Source organism: Hibiscus syriacus, unplaced genomic scaffold, assembly GCF_006381635.1.
Source record: "Hibiscus syriacus cultivar Baekdansim isolate YM2019G1 unplaced genomic scaffold, ASM638163v2 tig00112959_pilon, whole genome shotgun sequence".
NCBI lineage: Eukaryota > Viridiplantae > Streptophyta > Magnoliopsida > Malvales > Malvaceae > Hibiscus > Hibiscus syriacus.
The window spans coordinates 240,151-260,423 of NW_024063425.1; the positions used below are offsets into that span (position 1 = coordinate 240,151).

Below are 20,273 nucleotides of genomic sequence, written 5' to 3' on the forward strand. Positions count from 1 at the left end.
CTCCAACTCAACCTACACTCGAGTTCATTACTCAAACGGGTTAAAATGTAAAGAAGCACAATCAAATTGGGAACTTTAAATTAAGCAAATAACTCATTAAAATTCCTTTCAAGCATTGGGTTTTCCAGGATGAAGAACATCCACAACCTGTTCCAAAATCACAAAAAAATAAATAAATAAAGATGGCAACTTGTTATGTTCTAAAAAAAACCATTTGTCTAATCTCTTATTCTTCAAGCTCTTCGTACATTTTCTCGGTAAACAAACAGTATAGAAAACCCAAGGAAATGGGGGAAACTAAAATAAAGTTAAAATTTACAAATTTGACAACTGAATTTTCATGCGATTTCTATTTTATTTACCGTACTTTTAAAATTTTTAATTTACCCACTCAATTTTATATATTGGACTTTTTTAATCACTTTTCTAACATTATATCACTAAAAGGATGTTGACGTGGCTTATTTTAATATTGAAACTCAGCCACGTAACATGCCTCATAATATTAAAACTCAGCTCGAAAGAAGACTCCAATCCCACATCTCATCGGCCACCACTTTGGTGGCCATCCTCGCCTCCAATCGTCGTTAACCATGACGCGAAAGCAACCGCAACACCAAAAACCTTGATTTTTACTTCGTAACCCCCATGTTTTCTTCGACAAAACCCATCAAGAACCCATTTGTCTTCTTCAATCTGCGACGTTCATTATTTCGACCACCACCCACAGTGGTCGGACAAAGCAAAAACCTAGACTTAATCGAACTAGACTTCATCGCTTCCTCTTTTTAGATCGAGTGAACTAAAACAAATCCTATGCAAAACCACAAATACCCAACCCCCGGATCCAAGCAGATAAATATGAAAATTGAAAGATGGAAATGGAAATAGAGTTTTATTCATGAAATTTGGCTATGTTTATCATCTTCACTCAACTTTATCATCTAATTTGAAGAATTAGATGATGATGAACAAGAGAAAGACGAGGAAGCTAAAGTGTAGAAAGATAAAGGAGAAGAAGATGAATAGGAACTATTAATCAAGGCGAGTTTCACAAGCAAATCATCGAAGGCAGCAACGAAATGATTGTTTGGAGAGTCCCTGTTAGTGGGGTATATAACACTATTTTCCAAGGAATACGCGAAGCTTCCGCCGTGAAAGAAAATTATAACACAGACAACCTCATCCGTAGCAAGCCTCTCAAGATCAACAATAAGCGGCTGAGGCTCTTGTTAACTATAGAGGTATCTTAGAGAGAAAAGAAAGAAAAGAGTAAATTGGCTACGAATGTATTTCATGATGTGAATTACATAGGCTAAGCATCTATTTAAAGCCTCCAATGAGCTGTTGTATAGTTGCTTACAACTGACTACAACCGATTAACCTTTGTGCTTAACTACTTAATCGAATATGGTTTAATATTCACTCTGCTTCTTACAAACTTCCTTCAACTCAAAAACACACATTTTGCTTCTAAACAAATCAAACTTGACCAAAGGAAGAGGTTTTGTTAAAATATCTGCAACTTGAGTATTAGTTGGTACATAGTTGATTTGAACTTCATGTGCTGCCACCTTTTCTCGCACAAAATACAAGTCTAGCTCGATATGCTTGCTTTTTGCATGTAATATAGGGTTTACAGCCATAGCTACTGCATTGATATTATCACACCACACCTTGGGCTTTTAAGATAGTGTAATCTTCATCACATGCAACATAACATTTATCCATACAACTTCAGAAGTAGCATCTGCAAGACTCCTATACTCAGCTTCTGCAGTGGATATGGATAATGCACGTTGTTTTTTTAACTCCATGCCAGCAAATGGTTTCCATTGTAAACACAATATCCAGAAATTGATCTTCTGTCATCAGTAACTCCACCCCAATCAGAATTCGAGAAAGCATTAAGCACCATCAATTTTTGTGCTTGAGATGAAAACCAAAGGCCAGTTTCTAGTGTTCCTCGTAAGTACCTCAGAATACGCTTGACAACAAGCTAGTGTACCTCAGTGGGCTCTTACAAGAACTGTGCAGCTTTGTTAACTGCAAATGAAATGCCTGGCCTTGTATTACAAATGTACTGCAGTGCCCCAACTACACTTCTATACTGTTGTGGCTTGCTTAACACTTCCTCATCATTTTTACTAAGCTTGGATGTTGTTGCCATGTGAGTGGAGGTTAAATTCACATTCAACATTTGATTCTTTTGCAGTAACTCAGTAACAAACTTCTTTTGACTGAGAAACAAGCCACTATCTGATCGACATACCTTTATACCAAGAAAGTACTTAAGATGCCCAAGATCCTTTAAAGAGAACTTTTCATGCAATGCATGAATTATTTGATTAATTTCCAACTGGGAACTCCCTGTGATGAGAATGTCATCCACATACACAACCATGTACACCACTTCATGATCCTCTCAGCGAATAAACAATGAAGAGTCTGTCCTTAAAGATTTGAACCTCAAGCTAAGCAAAAAGTCTCTTAACTTAAGAAACCAGTTTCTTGGGGCTTGCCATAACCCATACAATGCCTTTTTTAGCTTGTACACCAAGATTATTTCATCAGTGGATTGTTCTTCAAAGCCAAGAATCTGTTGCATATAGACATCCTCACTTAGGTCACATTTTAGAAAGGCATTATTCACATCCATCTGCCTTATTTGCTAGTGACATGAAACAGCCAATGAGATCAATATGTTTATTGTAAAAAACTAAACCATAGGACTAAATGTATCCATAAAATCATAACCTGGTATATGACAATACCCCTTGGTAACCAGTCTAGCTTTCAACATTTCTACTAAACCATCAGCATTCTTTTTCACCTTGAAGAGCCATTTGCAGCCAATGATTTTTCTACCAATTGGTAATTCCACAATATCCCATGTGTTATTACTGATAAGTGCATTGCATTCAGCTATAACAACTATCATTTAGTCAGCATCTTTAAGTGCAACTTGAATATCTCCAGGCACTTCTTTGCATTGAATGGAGTAGATTTTTGGCATAAAATCCCATGCTTGCTTTGAGTTATCATAGCATGAGTGTTGCTCATTCTAGTATCTAGAACATTTTTTTAATTTTGGATTTGCTCACTAGAGGCATATTGTTCATGCTGAGAAGAGGCATTAGCAGTAGATTCAATATGAGGAGAACCAAATACATTATTTGTTGGTTGCTCTTCATATTGTACATCCATTTCATTGCCTGTGGCTGCAGGTTGATCAGCACTACTTGCCTCTAGTCTTTGATCAGTACTGCCATCAGTATTGACACTTGACCTTTGCACAGCCCTGGCATGCTCGTGTTGTCTGATAACAACTGGTATGACTCTTGATCGAACTACTTCATTAGAATCTCTACTGTGGGATGCTGCTTTGTAAGCAAAAGGAAAAACATTCTCATTGAATACCACACTTCTCGAGACATAAATCCTGTCATTGTCATCCATGCACTGATAACCATGATGTATTGGAGAGTAGCCTAGGAAGACACATGTCTTGGATCGAAAATCCAACTTATGTGTATTGAACACTCTAAGATTAGGAAAGCATTGGCATCCAAATACTTTGAAAAAATTGTAATCAAGAGGCTTATCATATAGTTTTTGATATGGAAAGATATTACCAAGAATCTTGGAGGGCATCCTATTGATGAGATACACTGCACTGAGAACCGCATGAGACTAGAATGTTAAGGGCATTGAAGCTTGTGCTAGTAGGGCTAAGGCAGTTTCTACTATATGTTTGTGTTTCCTTTCCACCACCCCATTTTGTTGTGAGGTGTGTGGACATGATTTCCTGAGCTTAACACCAAGTCTATGTGAGACAGCCTCCAGGAACTGAAACTCTCCTCCATTGTCTGTTTGTAATGCCAGGATAGTCTTTTTAAATTGATTCGAAACTAAGGTAGCAAACATTTCAAAAGAAACAACAACCTCACATTTATTTCTTAATAGATAAACCCAATTGTTCCTTGAGTACAAATCTACAAAACTCACAAAGTATTTAAAACCACTAGAAAAATATGAGCAGGGCCCCATACATCAACTTCTACTAACTCAAATGGTTGTTTGAACACAGTTTGTGACACATAAAAGGGCTGAGCTTTTCTTTTTCCCATCTGACAGGCTGCACAAACTTCGCTTCTATCTATATTTAGTTTTTCATTAAGGGTTTTCATCACCACCTTAGCTACTGGATGACCTAACCTTTTACACCACAACCAGTACTCATTAGCATCTTTAACAACAATGTTGCTAACTATTGTTGGTTCTTGCAGAGTTTGGCAGTCAAAGTTGTACAACCCTCCATCAAGCTTTCCTTCTAGCAGCACGACTCATGTGCTTTAATCCTTAACAAACACTTCCATGAAACTCAAAATAAACTGAATTATCTTGAGTAAATTTTGAAACTGACAAGAGATTCTTATTAATTTTTGAAACATATAGCATCTGATCAAGCAAAAGACCCTAGAGGCAGTTTTTAAAACGTTTCTACCAATATGAGTAATTGGAATAGTGGAACCATCTCCTAGATGAACCTTACCACTGTCAGTGTAAGCTTGTTTGCTCGAGATTGTAGAGGTGGTGCCAGTCACATGATATGTGGCTTCTGAATCAGAGAACCATTTTGCATAGGTTAAAGGACCATCAACCATTAATGCATTAGCATGCACATTATCATTTGGCTAAATGGCAGTGCAATCTTCATCTCCTGTACTGGTACTTATAAAGGGACTGTAATGATAGTCAGATGTATGAGGAAAGCATGAACAAGTGTTTGCCTGCATGTTAGTAGTCGATGAGCTTTATTGAGCAGTAACACCTTTGAAGTTTTGATCAAATCTATGCCATAACCTGTCAACTAAATGACCTAAATTTCCACATAGTTGACATTGCTGCTTAGGTCTCCCCTTGTACTTGTGGTATTGTTAGGTTTAGAAGTCCCACGGTTCTTGTAGTGTTGAGTATTTGAAACCTGGTTGGTGTTGTAGCGTGTGAAATTTACCCATATTGGAAACCTCGATGAGTCATCAAGGCGTGACTCAGCATCAATAAGAACTGATACCACATTATCGAGGGCAAATGGCTCTCTGCTCGCAGTGATCGTAGCAACTGTTGGTTCATATTCAACTGGAAGACCATTAAGAATGGTGGCGATGTGATCAATATCTGAAATAGGGTTACCACACGTGGCTAAAAGATCACATATTTTTTAATAGCCATGGTGTAGTCTCTCATAGAGCGAGAGCCCTTCTTCATTGATCTAAGGTGACAATGCAAGGCCATTATTTTTGTTGTAGACAGCTTGGAATATAACCTAGTGATAGCATTACAGGCTCCAGATATGGATTCAACACCAACCAACTGAGGTAAAATGTTGGCACTGACAGTAGAAAGAAGCCAATAAGTTATCTTGCTTGACATAACGGAGGTAGGCTGGATTAATAACTTGCTTACCAGCATTGTTAAGAGCCAGCTTCACCGGAACCACCATGGATTCATCAAGAAAACCTTTAAGTCCAAGCCCTTTGATTATGAGAATCACTTGCTGCTTCCATAAGAGATAGCTCGAGTCAGTTAAGCACACGTTGATTCTTTTATTAGCAAAGGTATGTGAGCTATCTTCTGTCAACTGCTCATCCTCAGCTATTATCGACATGCCTTGCACCATAACCTCTCTCGAAAAAAGAACAAGAAACCAAGATCCAGAGGGCAAGAAGAATAAGGAAGGAAGAGAAACGCACAATGAACCTGTTTCAGGATCTAAAAGGCGAATGATATCATGTTAACTATAGAGGTATCTTAGAGAGAAAGGCAAGAAAAGATTAAATTGGCTATGAATGTATTTCATGATGTGAATTACACAGGCTAAGCAGCTATTTAGAGCCTCTAATGAGCTGTTGCATAGTTGGTTACAACTAACTACAACCGATTAACCTCTACGCTTAACTACTTAACTGAATATAGTTTAATAGCTCTTCACCGATAGCCGGTCTATAAACCCGACTCAAGAGGCTGGTGGCTCGATCGATGAGGATATCGAATGAGAAAATCCCACCAACTAGATTCACATTAGCAGGGACTCTCCGGTCAAGAAACTCCGAAAGTGTTGTCCGGTCGACAAAGAAAGATAAAGGAGAAGAAAATGAATAGGAACGATTCCAATGATTGTTTTTCATTTTCATTTTTCTTTTCAGATTTGAACACCATTTTCTGGTTGTTTGATTTCATCTTCCACGGTAGAAAATGTAAATGAGAAGAAGAAGAAGAAATAAATAGGGGAAAGGGAAAAAATAAATATAATTTTTTATTTAGATCAAAACAACGTCGTTTTGATTAAAATTTAATATTTTTAGAGATTCAAAATTACGTCGTTTTGGTATAAATTTTCTTGTCATAACATCGTTAATTATTTAACGGATGAGTGACAAAAAAAGTTTAATAAATAAAATTGAGTGAATAAATTGAGTGAATAAATTGAGTGACAAAAAAAGTTTAATGTATAAATTTTTTAAAATAATATCAACATGTTTTCAAAGCTAATAAACAAGTTCCTAAATTTTGAGACTTTTCGAATTCCACCCCTAAAATTTACCAAACTTATAATTTGGTTCCAACCAATTTCCCAACTTGAAATTCCAGCATTTAAATATTAAAATTTAACATTGAACGTCCCAAATCTCACATTTAATCAATAATGTCTCACAATTCTCAAAACTTGCAAATAAGACCTTTTATTATCTCAAGGCTCCAAATTGATCCAAATTGATCTTCAAGTCACATAGAATACTTCTAATATCAATTCTAGACCAAAAGAAAATTTTCAATATTTTCCCCTAAATTTTCCTTATGGTTGAACCTAATTAATGCACTAAGGCAAGGATTTTATTCATTTTCAAGCATGAACTCAACCTCCTATGATCAAATTTATGCAATTCCAACCTTCATAATATCAAATTGAATCAAAATCAATCAATCAACTAAAACCCTAAGCATGGCCGAATTCAATACAAGGCTTTACACATAGTTTGAATCATCATACAAGCCTTAGAATTAATCTCCAATATAAAAAATATAAATAATCTTCCATTAAATCTTCAAAATCCATAAACCCTTCATAAACCCAAATCACCAAATCTCAACATCCAAGCATGCTTTACATGAATTTCTTATACCAAATTATAGAGAATTTGATGTAAGACAATTCTTTATTTCACAACTTAGTCCAAAAATCACTCATACAAGCTTAAAAATAAAAAAATGAAATATTTACCTTGAAGCAATGGTGGTTTCGACCTCAAGCTTGAAGATGGCTAAAAATGTGCTAAATTTATTGATTATTCTAGTATTATAATCCTAGACATATGGCTTATTTATAATATAATTGAATTTAAAATTCAATTAATGAGAAGTTCCAAAATTATCATTAATGAAACTTGATAATTATCAAATGCATTGCATAATCTTCCATTAAAATATTTCATAGTTAAAGATGAATCAATTTAGCTTTGACTTTCTACTTTAGTCATGCAATTTTCAAAAATTATATTTTAGTCACTAAAATTTCACTATTATGGCAAATGTGAAAAATTACATTGATCTGAGCTAAATTTCTCTGATCTAAAATATGGAAATAATATTTCCAAACATTATCTAACATCCTTCCAATTTTAAAAAAAATTCGGTTCGATCCGATTATCCGATTTCTACACCGAACTTAACGCTTTCTAGCTTCTAACACAAATCTTGTACTAAAAAATATGATATATATAACTTTTCAAAATTATATTTTTGGTCCTTAAACTTTTCAAAGTTTATACTTTAGCTACTAAACTTTCAAAACTTATATTTTAGTCACTAGCCAAAATTTGGGGTATTACCGTCATCTTGGAGTTCTTCATCGTGCACCCACTTGTTTCTTAGATTCCAAATGTTGCATAGAAGTGTAATCATTCTAGTGAGGCCCGAAAGATCTATAAGAGATGAAGCCGCTTCAAGCCACTGTTTGCAGGAAGAACCTTCCCAGTCCAAAATAGAAGAGGGAAGTCTTGAGAGGAGAAGGATGGTGCGCGAATTTGGGCAATTCTTTAAACCGTGAAGGGTGGATTCCGGTTCAAAGAGGCACATCGAGCAACCCCCATCACTTAATCGAGCAGAAACCAGCTTTGAACCTGTAGGCAGAGCGTCATTACTGATCCTCCACCCAAATATTTTAATCTTTAGGAGAGTGGGAAGATTGGAAAGTAGCCTCTAAATTCTTGAGAAGCCTCTCTCGGTTCCTTTCTTCATGAGCAAACAATTATACCTCGACTTGGTCGAATACAATTCAGAGTTGTGGTGCTCCCAAATGAGGCGATCGTTAGGTGTTGGGGCGATAAGCGTGGCAAGGATAGCACTTGCATCCTTAGAAGGGAAACAAACGGTTATTTTGTGCTCATCCCACCGAGGGATTCCCTGAAACATGAAATCACCACATCGGGAGGAAGAATCAAAATTGTTCAAGTAAATAGAGGAAAACGTCATCGGAGAGGAACCTCCCCATCTATCAAAGTGAACTCTTGCTTTTCTATGGAAACCAATTCTCCAGAGAAAGCCTTCTTTTAACGCTTCTTTTGTTTTGAAAATATTGGTCCATGCAAATGAGGCTTTCACATCAAGCTTAGCGTCGAGGAAGGTGGAAGAAGGGAAGTACTTAGCTTTAAAAACCTTGAAGAGGAGAGAGTTTGGATCTTGGATGAATTTCCAAACTTGATTATCGAGAAGGGCAAGATTGAAAAGTTTGAGGTCACGAAATCTCATTACCCCGTCTCTCTTTACCTTACAAACTTTTTCTCAAGCAATGAGAAGCCATCCTCTTGCATTATGTTTCCCGGACCACCAATAAGAACGCATACTCGAAGTGATATCCTCCAGAACACCGTCCGGTAAAAGGTAGCGCGACATAGCGTAGGTTGGTAGAGTTTGAATCACGGATTCGAGGAAAACCTCTCTACCACCATAGGAGAGAAGATTTTTTGTCCGGCCGGCGCTGAAGTTGAAATGTAGAAGAATGTTAAGGAGGATTTTTTATGAATAAAGAGGGAGGTATTTAAGGTCGTGTTTGTTTGACAGGAAGATTGTATTCTTGGTTGAAGTGAGATTGTCCTTGTAATGAAATTGTATAATGGATTTAATGATTACTAGTTGGGTTAATTGCACAAAGGGGGTGTATCCAGGGCTCCCATAACCAAAAAGGGCAAATTATTTATTAAACCATTCATTTATTATTTAGTTGATATTTAAGCACTCAACTAATATTTATTTTAAATCACTCTTAATATTACATTTTAGTTATGTTTTGGTCTCTCATCTTTTAAAAATTAGCGTTGATGTATCATCATAAGATAATATATGTCATGATTGAAAAATAATTAAAAAAATGTCATGTTAACACCATTGTTACTTTTTAATTGTAGGTTATGATCAAAATATATATATGAATTTTTTCAGATAATATTTTTATTATGTTTATACTAACCCAACCTATAAATTTTTTTCTAGATTCGCCACTTATTACACATATCACCTCAATATTTGTTACCTTTTTAAATGCGCCGTTAAAGTTTTTATTTGGAAATTTAAATATTAAAAGTTTTTATATTTTTCAAATAAATCTATTTTATGGTCAACTAACTATCAACATTTTTTTCGTGTAGTATGACAATGTTAAGGATGAAATTAAAAAGAAAACAAACATTGAGGTTTTTTTCTGCTAATATACTTTTTTCACTCTCGATTTATAATTTTTATCGTCATCAAATCAGGAAAAAAAAACTAAAAGTAAATCATTAATGTTCAAACACAAGATTAGTAGATCTACAGAAAAATTTTATATCTTTACTTAGATTGAATTTTAATTTCATTATTATTTTTATTTATAATTAATCTATTTTTCACTCAAAGTTTATACATGATTAACCCTTTATTTGTCAATGCTAATTATTCATTTATATATTTTCATATCTCATACTATTTTCTTTAATATGTTATATTTATATATTAATAATTAATATATAAAAAATGTATGTACATTTCTTTTATATGAAATGATCAACTACTATCACTTCTTTACGTTAAAATATAAGATTTAATTGAGTGATCAAATACATACATAAACATTTAACCCCAAACGTTTAATATTCTTTGAAAGGAAGATAGATCTCGATAAAAATCTCTTTCATATTTAAATTCGAGTAGACGTTCAAGTCCGTACTTATTATACATAGTAGCCTAGTCCGGTCCGAAATACATGTTAAAAAGCGGACTAACCTATATTACGAATCCGAATTATATATAATTCATTAAATCGAATGAATAATTTAATTTATCTCATCTACAACGACATTTTAAATCTTATTTAGAATGGATTGATCAATGTGATTAAAATATATCTTATTACGTAAAGGTTGGAGCCGACCAATGTACATGCAAAATGTGTACATAGTGAGAACATTTTATCCAATTGTTAAGTGCAAGTAAAGACATTGAAAAATCAAGTAGGTTACTACATCCATTCAAACCATTTCCACAGTCAACCTCATACAGAGATATTGGAAACAAGAAATCAACCGCTGAAAACTGACAAACCAACAAAAAGAAAGCGAAAAATTCCCAACCTATCTCACCAACAGTCATGTATAATTACATTAAATTATTCGAATTTCGAACTCTACGCAATAATTTTAAATATTTACATCCGGTACATATTCAGATACGTGTATCCGTACCGTCGGAACATTCGCCGGAGATTGTCGGATACGACGTACACATGATGTTGATCAATGTTTAGCAGGCAAGGAGGGGGCATTTGATTCCATCAGCATTGACCATAAAACATGCACATCTTCACAAGGGCAGGATTTCACATCCTCGTACAAAATGTATATCCCTCTCCCTGCAGGAAAAGGAAAATGGTAGCTTAGTCTAAGAATTACGGAAACATATGAACACGAGAATCAGAGACAGACGTAGGAATTTATACGGAGAAGAGGGCACGGATTAACGTACTTTTCTTTTGAGCCGAGTGCAGGCGAAACCAGAGCTTCTTCAACGGAGAGAAGAGGGATTGGAGCCACCCCATTTGGAGAAGCAGTGGCTTTGGCTCATGCAGGTGGCAAGAAGAGAAGTTCCTGCAGACTGAAAAACAATGAACTGTAATGGGAAAAATTTTCAGTTTCTTTTCTTGCTTTTAATGGGAATTTTTTTACTAATTTCTTGGTTGCCAATTATGATTGACTTTGATGTTGTTGCAGTGTCATTGTCGAAACCCTATTTTTTTAACCCTTGTGGAATAAGAAGCCACCCCACCAATAAGGTTTGGGTTTAGGGTTCTGCTGAACCCTTTATTTTTGCTTTTTTTTTTGTCTCACTTCACTTCACTTGTGCTTCAAGCCACTGCTTTTTCCTCCATTTGTGGGGTTACTTCTTTCTATCTCTACCCATACATTTTTAACTTTATCTTTACTCGTATATTTTTAACCTCTCACGTCACGTGATAAGAATTTTTATTTTTTTAAAACAAGATATCGGTTTCAAATATTATAAAATCTGATCAAACTCAACCGTAAAAGGATTAAATTCTGATGCGACCGTAATAACCTAGACGAGAAGTAGGTTACAAGTAGGGATGAACATATAGAAAGTCTAGTTGGATTTTTGTCTACTCGGTATTATATTCCTCCATCCATCATTCAATCCAGGTTTGAGGAGATTTCACTTGATCTGAAATCAAACCTGATTTTTGAGGTAAAATTATATAACAACATCTCATCCGACATAAGTATATATATAAATCACATTTTTATTTGAGAACATAGAGAGTCAACTGAAAAACATAAATAGATAGAAGGATATGATGATTCTTTTGAGGAAAACCCTAGATGAGAAATCAATTATAAATAGAGATGAACATGGATTATATAAGATTTTAACCGACTCAAAACTCAACTATTTTTTAGAATAACATCTCATTTGATCCTATATATATATATATATATTAAGTAATATCTGTTCAAAGATAAACTCTCAACCTTTCGATATTGATGGCTCACACACCTTATATCTATGGCATCTATGGTATTCAAAGATAAATGGTTTCGTATGATCAAAATTAGTTGAATCCGAGACTTTAAAGTGTGATAATGGCATTGTTTGCTGATCCATGAAATTGGACTATGCTCATCATTAGTATGATGAGTACTTGAAAAGAGCCAATGATTGGACTTCAATTTCCTTTATGCAGAAGTTGACACTTTTGTTTAATACATGTTTTTAATAATAATTATAGATTAGACCTTCGTTTATGTAGATATGAAAACATTAGAGATCTTAGTTTAGCATTTAACCTTAAGAATTCCATGATTCCTCAAGGGACTACAGAATAATTTTCCCATTTTAGTAGAGCCAAAAGCTACCCTATCTGGCCATGAAGATTGCAAGGATTGTGAGCAGGGGAACGGCCGTCCGCATGGCCCCTAAATTGGTAAAATTGCACGTTAACCGCTAAAAATATTACACCCCGATGAACTACCCTGCTCGATTCAAATTTAAGAAGATTTTGGTTTAGGATTAACATCTTATCTGATTTTAAAGTAAAAATTCTTACCCAACTCAAATTATCTTGAATATAGTATTTTTCACCCTAAACTAAATCCAATCTCATCCTTTAACATGATCGAATCGAATCAAAATCCATAGGCCAAACATACAGACACCACTAAAGTGGATTCAACTACATGCTTTATTTCATTACAGCAAGCTCACATGTATCAAACTATAGTTCCAAGTCCGAAAACACATCACACAACTTTTCTTGGTAACCCAGATCTAATAGACGAAAAGAAAAAACGTAAACACTCAAATCGAATGCGACAAGGAGTGCATCAAGTTTATTTCTTCTGTACCGTCACCAGGTCCAGAGTAGACCCGTACGCTCTATGCAGAGCTTCAGCGCACCAACCATGCCCGTCATCAACCGTCGGCATCCTTACTTCCATTACCGGAACAACAGGTTGTTGAGAACCCGGCAGTACTACCCCGGCCAAAACTCTCAGCATGTTCGATGCACCGATATCCATGCAGACGTTTATCTCCGGAACTCCTTTAGGTGCCGGAGGAAGCCTGGTGATCTTGAAATATCCAAGCAGATGATTCTCTTCTGTCTTATCTGCTTCTCCCTTGTAGACGACTATCAACACCTCTGTCTGGTTGTCGTGGACGGTCGTGAAGACCAGTTCTTTCCGAGCAGGCATTGTAGTGTTTCTAGGTATGATTGGCATGAAAGTGTTCCCGTTAGCTCGTATCCCGATCCCAAGAGGTGTGGCTTGAATGGTAAGTAAGTCTAAGTTGCCAAAAGGATCACTGATACCAGAAGCCACTGCTCCTTCCAGTGCAGTACCGGAGACCGCTGCTTCTAGTGGGTTCATACCTTTGTAAAGTTCTCCTTTGCATATACTCTTGACCAGATTTCTTATTTTCGGAATATACGAACAGCTGCCCACGACTACTACATCGGTCAGAACGTCAGATCATCTACCTCTACCTTTGCATCATGTAAGCACTGGATTACGAGACTCTCACACTTCTCGAATATCTTCCGGTTTACCTCTTCGAATTCGTCACGATTGACCTTCTGACGTATTTTCGACCCATTACCCAAATCTACATCAATTTATACACTTTCTTGAAAAGAGAGCTTGTGGATGGCATCCTGAGTTGCAACTCGAAGTAGCCCCATTGACTTGATCTCATTAATCCCGCGGCTCGAGAAGAGGTTATCATAATCTGGCAGGAGATGACGCATCATGTTCTGAAGTAAGTCCTCACCTCCGGTTGCACTTCCGGCTAAGGCTTTTATCTGCGAAACTCCTCCGGCCATGGCTGTAACAGCAACATCGCAATAGCCAGCACCCATATTAAAGATGAGAGCGATCTTTTCACTTCCACTGCCCATATTATCGTATATCAACTGTTGCTGCTGCTGTGCGTACAGTAACGCAACAGCAGTTGGTTCAGGCATCAATCTAAGAACATGAAAACCAGCCATCGCTCAAGCTCGTTCAATTCGAGTCAATTGAAACCGACTAAATGAAACCGGGATGGACGACACAACATTTCTTATAGGCCGCTTCAATTGATATTCAGCCATTACTTTGAGTTCAACCAGAAATATCGCAAGAACTTCTTCAGGTGTAGTGGATCTCCAAATATTGTTCACCAAGGCCGCGATAAACAGACAAACACCAATGTCCAACGTCTGAACCAGAAAATGAAGGCTTTTGCTTGCATGAACAACCGGATCGGTGTCAACTCTTCCAATGAGGCGCTTCATGTTGAAGATAGCAGCTCCGGATAACATGTCATTCTCATGGGAGAGTTGGCAGGTCACTCCGCCCGAAGGAATTTCGTCTTTGAAAGTGACTTACGATTGCATTAACTTCTGGTTCCTGGTGTTCCTCAGAAGCTCAATTTGCAAGCCATTCCAGATTGCAACGCTGCATTGTGAAGTTCCGATATCAATTCCGACCGCGATTTCTGGAAAAGCAGACGAAGATTTCTCCTCCCCTGTAGCTTCACTGTCGGATGCCACGGTGTATGCCGGTTCAGCCACTACTTCAAACTGGAAAAATAATTAAACAACAACGATATTTATCAGAAGATTCATGATTAACGAATTAGACCGTCTAACAACTCGCTGAAAAACATCTCATGATCCTGAAACATTTTAGAGTTAACTACAACAAGAAATTTGGAGAAACTCTTCGATATAGAATATAATTACACCCCTGTATAAAAACCCAAATTCATAAACAGATGAAACATAGATTGCCTCGAAAACATTCTTAACACCCATAAACAAACAGTAGAATACCATTTTAGCCTCCAACACTATGGAATTATACAAATAAATTCTTCATGCAGGTCTTTTTACAAACACTTGAAATGCGCTGTCGCTCCATATATCAATGATCAAAATCCTGCAATTCTGAGATTTTCTAAACTAAAACCTAAAAAACCCACCATCAACATGAAATTTACATTCAAATGCTCATCTTAAATCAATAAAGCAAAGTGAAATGGCTGCCTCTTTCTTTTCCTAACTCGTAACAATTTCATTCAAAAGCCATTAAAATTATAAAAACCAACAAACGAAATTTCCCTATAAATGGTTAATAAGCCATCAAAAATATCATAAAGCTGAAATCTCTTAGCATAAAAGACAATCTGGTTGACAACCAAGTTCTTGAATTTCCAATACAAGGCTATATATAACGTGATTACCAAATAAAGCATCAACTTTTAGCGAGGAATGCAAACCTGATCAAAGAAAACTGCAGAATGGTAAAAGCAAAATTTGGGAAGCTTAGAGAATGCTGAATTGTGGGGAGAAGGCAAAGGTGGCAAAGAAATAGAATGAAGAGAGTCAAAGAGGCGAGAAGAATTGAGAGAGACATGGAAATATAATGCGATGCTGCTCTGCTTTAGGTTCTAGAGTTTGCTGGAGAGATACACTTTTCTCTGTTTTTTACTAAAAAAAAAAAAATTAGTTGATCATATTCTTATATGTAATAGGATAAAGGGAAGTAGGGTAGTAGGCTGTCCAACGCTAGGTTGAGAGCAACTTTCGTGGAAGACCTCCAGTAATTATGAATTGCTCACCGTGAAACTCGATCTCACGATCACAAGCTTAAAAGCCTTGCGCTCTACCAACTGAGTTGAACATTCAATTTTTTTTGTTTTTACTAAATGATTTATCTATTTATATAATGTATTATTTATTTAATGTACTTTAATGAAAATAATAATTTTATAAATAATAATTTATCTGTTTAATGTATTTGTTTACAAATTTTAAATTTAGTAATCTTACTTACAAGAGAGAGAAAAAGAAAAATCCAAAGAAAGAATGGGAAGTATTTTTAGCAGATCTTAGTTAAATTAGTCGAGAGAATGGGGAAAAAAATCTATACCTGATATGAATTAAAAAAAATTATAATTTAAATATATAAAATTATAAAATATTAATAAATACAATAATTAAATCATCAATAAAAATATATTTCAAGTATTTTTTTATAAAACCACCGTTTTCCAATGCCCTTATAGGTAAAATTAGCGTAATAATAATGACACATAAAATATTTTAAAATATATTGTTGATTAAATTTTATTTTAGGATTTATAATATTTATTATAGTATTTTGAAATTTGTTATATAAACATGAAGAGTTTCGATAATATATATATATTTTATTAAAATTGATCACATGAGTATGACAAATTCTAATAAAAATATATTTTTTATTAAAATTTATAATGTCATTGTGACAATTGTAATAAAAATTTTATTTTATTGAAATTTATCGTACTTTCATAACGAATTTCAAAGCACTACAATGAATATTATAAATCACAAAATATATTTAAAAGTGTTCTATTTCACTGATTAATTATTCCTATTTTACCTAGTTAATAAGGTAGATTTTAATAGAAGGGTCCATATATAAGCAGGGATGGGTATGGTCGGGTTTGGGTTAGGTTTCATCCAACCCGATATGATCTGAAAATTTTATATCATTCACTCGATCCGACTCGATTTAAAAAAATATATATTCACTCGACCTAAATCCGACCTGATTTTTTGAGATAAAATCAGAACTTGATCCTACTCGACTCGAAATAATAAAAAATATTATTTTTATTTAATAAAAACAGTGATTTAATTGAAAAATATTATATATAAAGGTGTATTATTATAATTATTCTTAAATACATAAGGTAAAATTATATTTTTCGGGTCGGGTATGATATTTCGCACCCTAAATTCAAATCAGACTTTACCAAAATATCACCTTTAAAAAACTCAACTCAAATCTAATTTTTTTTAAAATTCTAACCCCGATTAAGTTAAATCAAATCAAAATTCATCGAATTCGAATTTTCATGCCTATCTCTATATATAAAGTGGGGGTGTGGGCCCTAAGCTTCCGTTTAAGCTCTATTAGCTTTTTAACTGGAAAAGTGTTTTCCAAGGCTGGGCCAGACCACAAGCTGTGGATTTTAAACTAATCATTAACTATCGTTTTTGATTTTTTTATGGGTACGTTTGGTAAAGTTTTTTGAAAGCATTTTTTTTAATGTAAAATGTTAGTTTTGAATATAAAATCAATATTAAACGGATAAAAAAAGATTCGGGTAGAAACGGTGGTTTTGAACCAACCACAAAAATTTAGATTTTTAGTTTATTTCAGTTTCAACTTATTGTTTGGAACCCTTACTAATATATAGACCCGACTCAATTATGTATTTACATTTTATTTTAAATAAACCGATGTTTATTTAAGTTTCCTGTTGGATTTTGTTTTCAAGTTTCTGTTTTCACTAGCGGTTTTGCTCTTTGGTTCTGTCTGTTGAGCTTAGCTAGCTGTGAGAGCTTGTGTTCTACTTTGTTGGTTAATAAATAGGCTTTCTACATGTTTCAAAAAAAATTGTTTACTTGTTAAGAGCAAACTTAACAAATGCTAATGCTTAAATAACTAATTTCGTTGTTACTTTTTTATCGTTTTAAAGTTTTCTACTTTAGTTAATGAATGTGAACAATACGAATTAGTGAGAGGGTTTTTTTGCGGAGTGGATAAGGAGATCAACGTTATCTTTTATCATTAGATATGACAACGGATAAAGTTGAATTAAATTTTGGGTCAACTTGATTCGATTCAAAAAGTATATACACTGCATCCAAATTCGACCTAACTCAAGAATCATACACAATTCATCGACTCGACCCAACCTGAAGAGCATATTCCTTCTACCTAAGCTTGACCTAACCTAAATTTCAGGATAAAAACTTACATCCGACCTGATTCGACCTAATATAAATATATAAAAAAATTCATTTTTTTCGGTAAAAATAATGATATAATTAGAAAAACTATAGAGAGAAATATTACAGAATTATTCCTTCAGGTCGAATAAGAGATTCACATGCTATAAATTGGGAATCAAGTAATATAAAAATGGAGGGCTATTACACCTTATCAACTTTAGATGATCTTATCTTATATAATAATAAATTTAATTTTAAATATTTATATCTAAATAAAATAAAATAAATATAAAATAATATTATTGAAATGAATAGTTATGAACTTTGAACAATAATAGTAAAATGAATATAAAAGATATAGAAAATATGATCAAATACATATAAATAAACATTTATAAAATCTATATAGTATACATTATTAATATAATTTTATGCAACATTATTAATATATCTTAAATATAATTCTAATATGCGAAACACATAGGTGTAATATCAAATATTTGGATTACATTACATAATTAACTTTAATTAAAGTGAGAACAAATAATGTTTTGACAGATCAATAATCATCAATCAAACGTGCATAATTAAAATAAAGGTAAAATACACTATTCTTTATTGAACTTTACTCTCTCTCTTATTTTATTTATTGTATTTGCAAATTTTTAAATTTACTCACTAAATTTTCAAATTATTTTTGATATGACGTGATATTTTTTATTATTATTTAATATAATAATAATTTAATTATAAAATATATAAAATAAAAATAGAAGGTGGTCGTCCATTGTTCGCCGACGTTGGATGTCATGATCGACGGTCGTAGATGGTGGTCGTTCGGTCTTATATTTCATCGGCCTCTTTTTCTCGACCCTTTGAGTTCGAATTTGATTTCTATTTTGTCGGAACATGCTTTGAATCCGATAAAAAATGAGAAAATTGAAACATCGGTCGTCGTCGACCTCTATATATGGGGTCATTCTGCCCCAGATTTTATGGATCACTTTGCCTTGACCCACTGAGTTCGAATCCAACCTCTATTTTGTTGGAACATGCTCCGAATAGGGACGATAGTTTGACCCGAATTCGATAGGTTCTGACTCGTCTCGTCCTAACTCGATATGAGCGATTTTTCTTTAAAAATTTGGATTAAGATCGGGTCGAGTCAAGTCAGATTTAGTGGGTAGAAATTTCACGTTTGGGTCAAAGTCAGATTTAAGATGAAAAAAATCTATACCCGACCCGACTTGGTTTTTTTCTAATTATATTTTCTAATTTAATTTTTTTACAAAAAATACCACCATATATATTAAAATGTCTGGGATTTTTTCCCATTAGCTTTTTATATTTCTAATGTTTTATTCATTTTCTTCTCTAAAATCCTTTCTCCAATTCGATGCTAAATAATTTTAACTTTATTTATTTATTTATTTATTTTGTTTCATCACCCAGATGACATCTGTCATATGCTCTTCCTTTAAAGGTGTTTATTTGATTTTTTATTTATCTTAATTTTATTTAGTTTTTATTGTAAAGTTCTAATCCTTCTTTACTTTTATATGTAGAAGATTTTGCTTTTTAATTTCTGTTAAGAAAATGTTATGCATGTATAATCAAAACGAGAAATCTAATTTCTATTTTTAATTCATTTTGTTTTTAAGCCCTCTAAAGCTAAATAAAAAAAAAAGTTAAAAAGGTGATTCTCTACATTTGTAGTTGCTGATGATTGATGAATTGGGGATGAATTGGAAATGTTGTTGTGACTTTTAGAGTTATTTTTGGGGATTTTTTTTGTTCAATTTGTTTTTTTCAGGTTTTTTTTAATTTTCAGTAATATATTTCGGTTCGAGTCGGGTTGAAATCAGATATTTATTTTACTTTCGAACTCGAAGTCGAATCGGGTTAAATATTATTAAAATTAGAGTTAAGTTATAGATTCATTGTGTCCGGTCCAAATCGGAGGAGGTAAAACTCTGACCTGACCTAACCCATTTCCATCCCTAGCTTCGAAGTCCATGAATAGGAGATCGAAAATGAGGAAACCAAAAATGTTACAGTTGAGATTCACGAGTTTTGGGATATTTTTCGATGAAACAACCACTATATTCGGACCCAAGGGTCGAGATAAAGCGACCCCTGAAATTTGAGATCGAAAGACTGCCAGTTCTGAAAGTCGACATGGATAGTGATGATTTTAAATCTTTTTAATTTTAATAATTATAATAATATATATTTTATTATTTATTTTAAATTATTTTATATTGTAATGATAATAAAAAATTCCACATCATATCAAAATAATAATAAAATAATTCAGAGTGACCAAAACATGAGCAATTCAAAATTTTAGTAGATAAATTGAAAAAAAATGAAAGTACGAGTGAAATATGAGAAAGAG

The 20,273-nt window shown here is 34.0% G+C and overlaps 1 pseudogene; it reads right to left on the minus strand.

Annotated features, from left to right (window-relative positions):
* Positions 1 to 12,764: 12,764 nt before the first annotated feature.
* Positions 12,765 to 19,892, minus strand: LOC120184869 (annotated as a pseudogene).
* Positions 19,893 to 20,273: the final 381 nt, after the last annotated feature.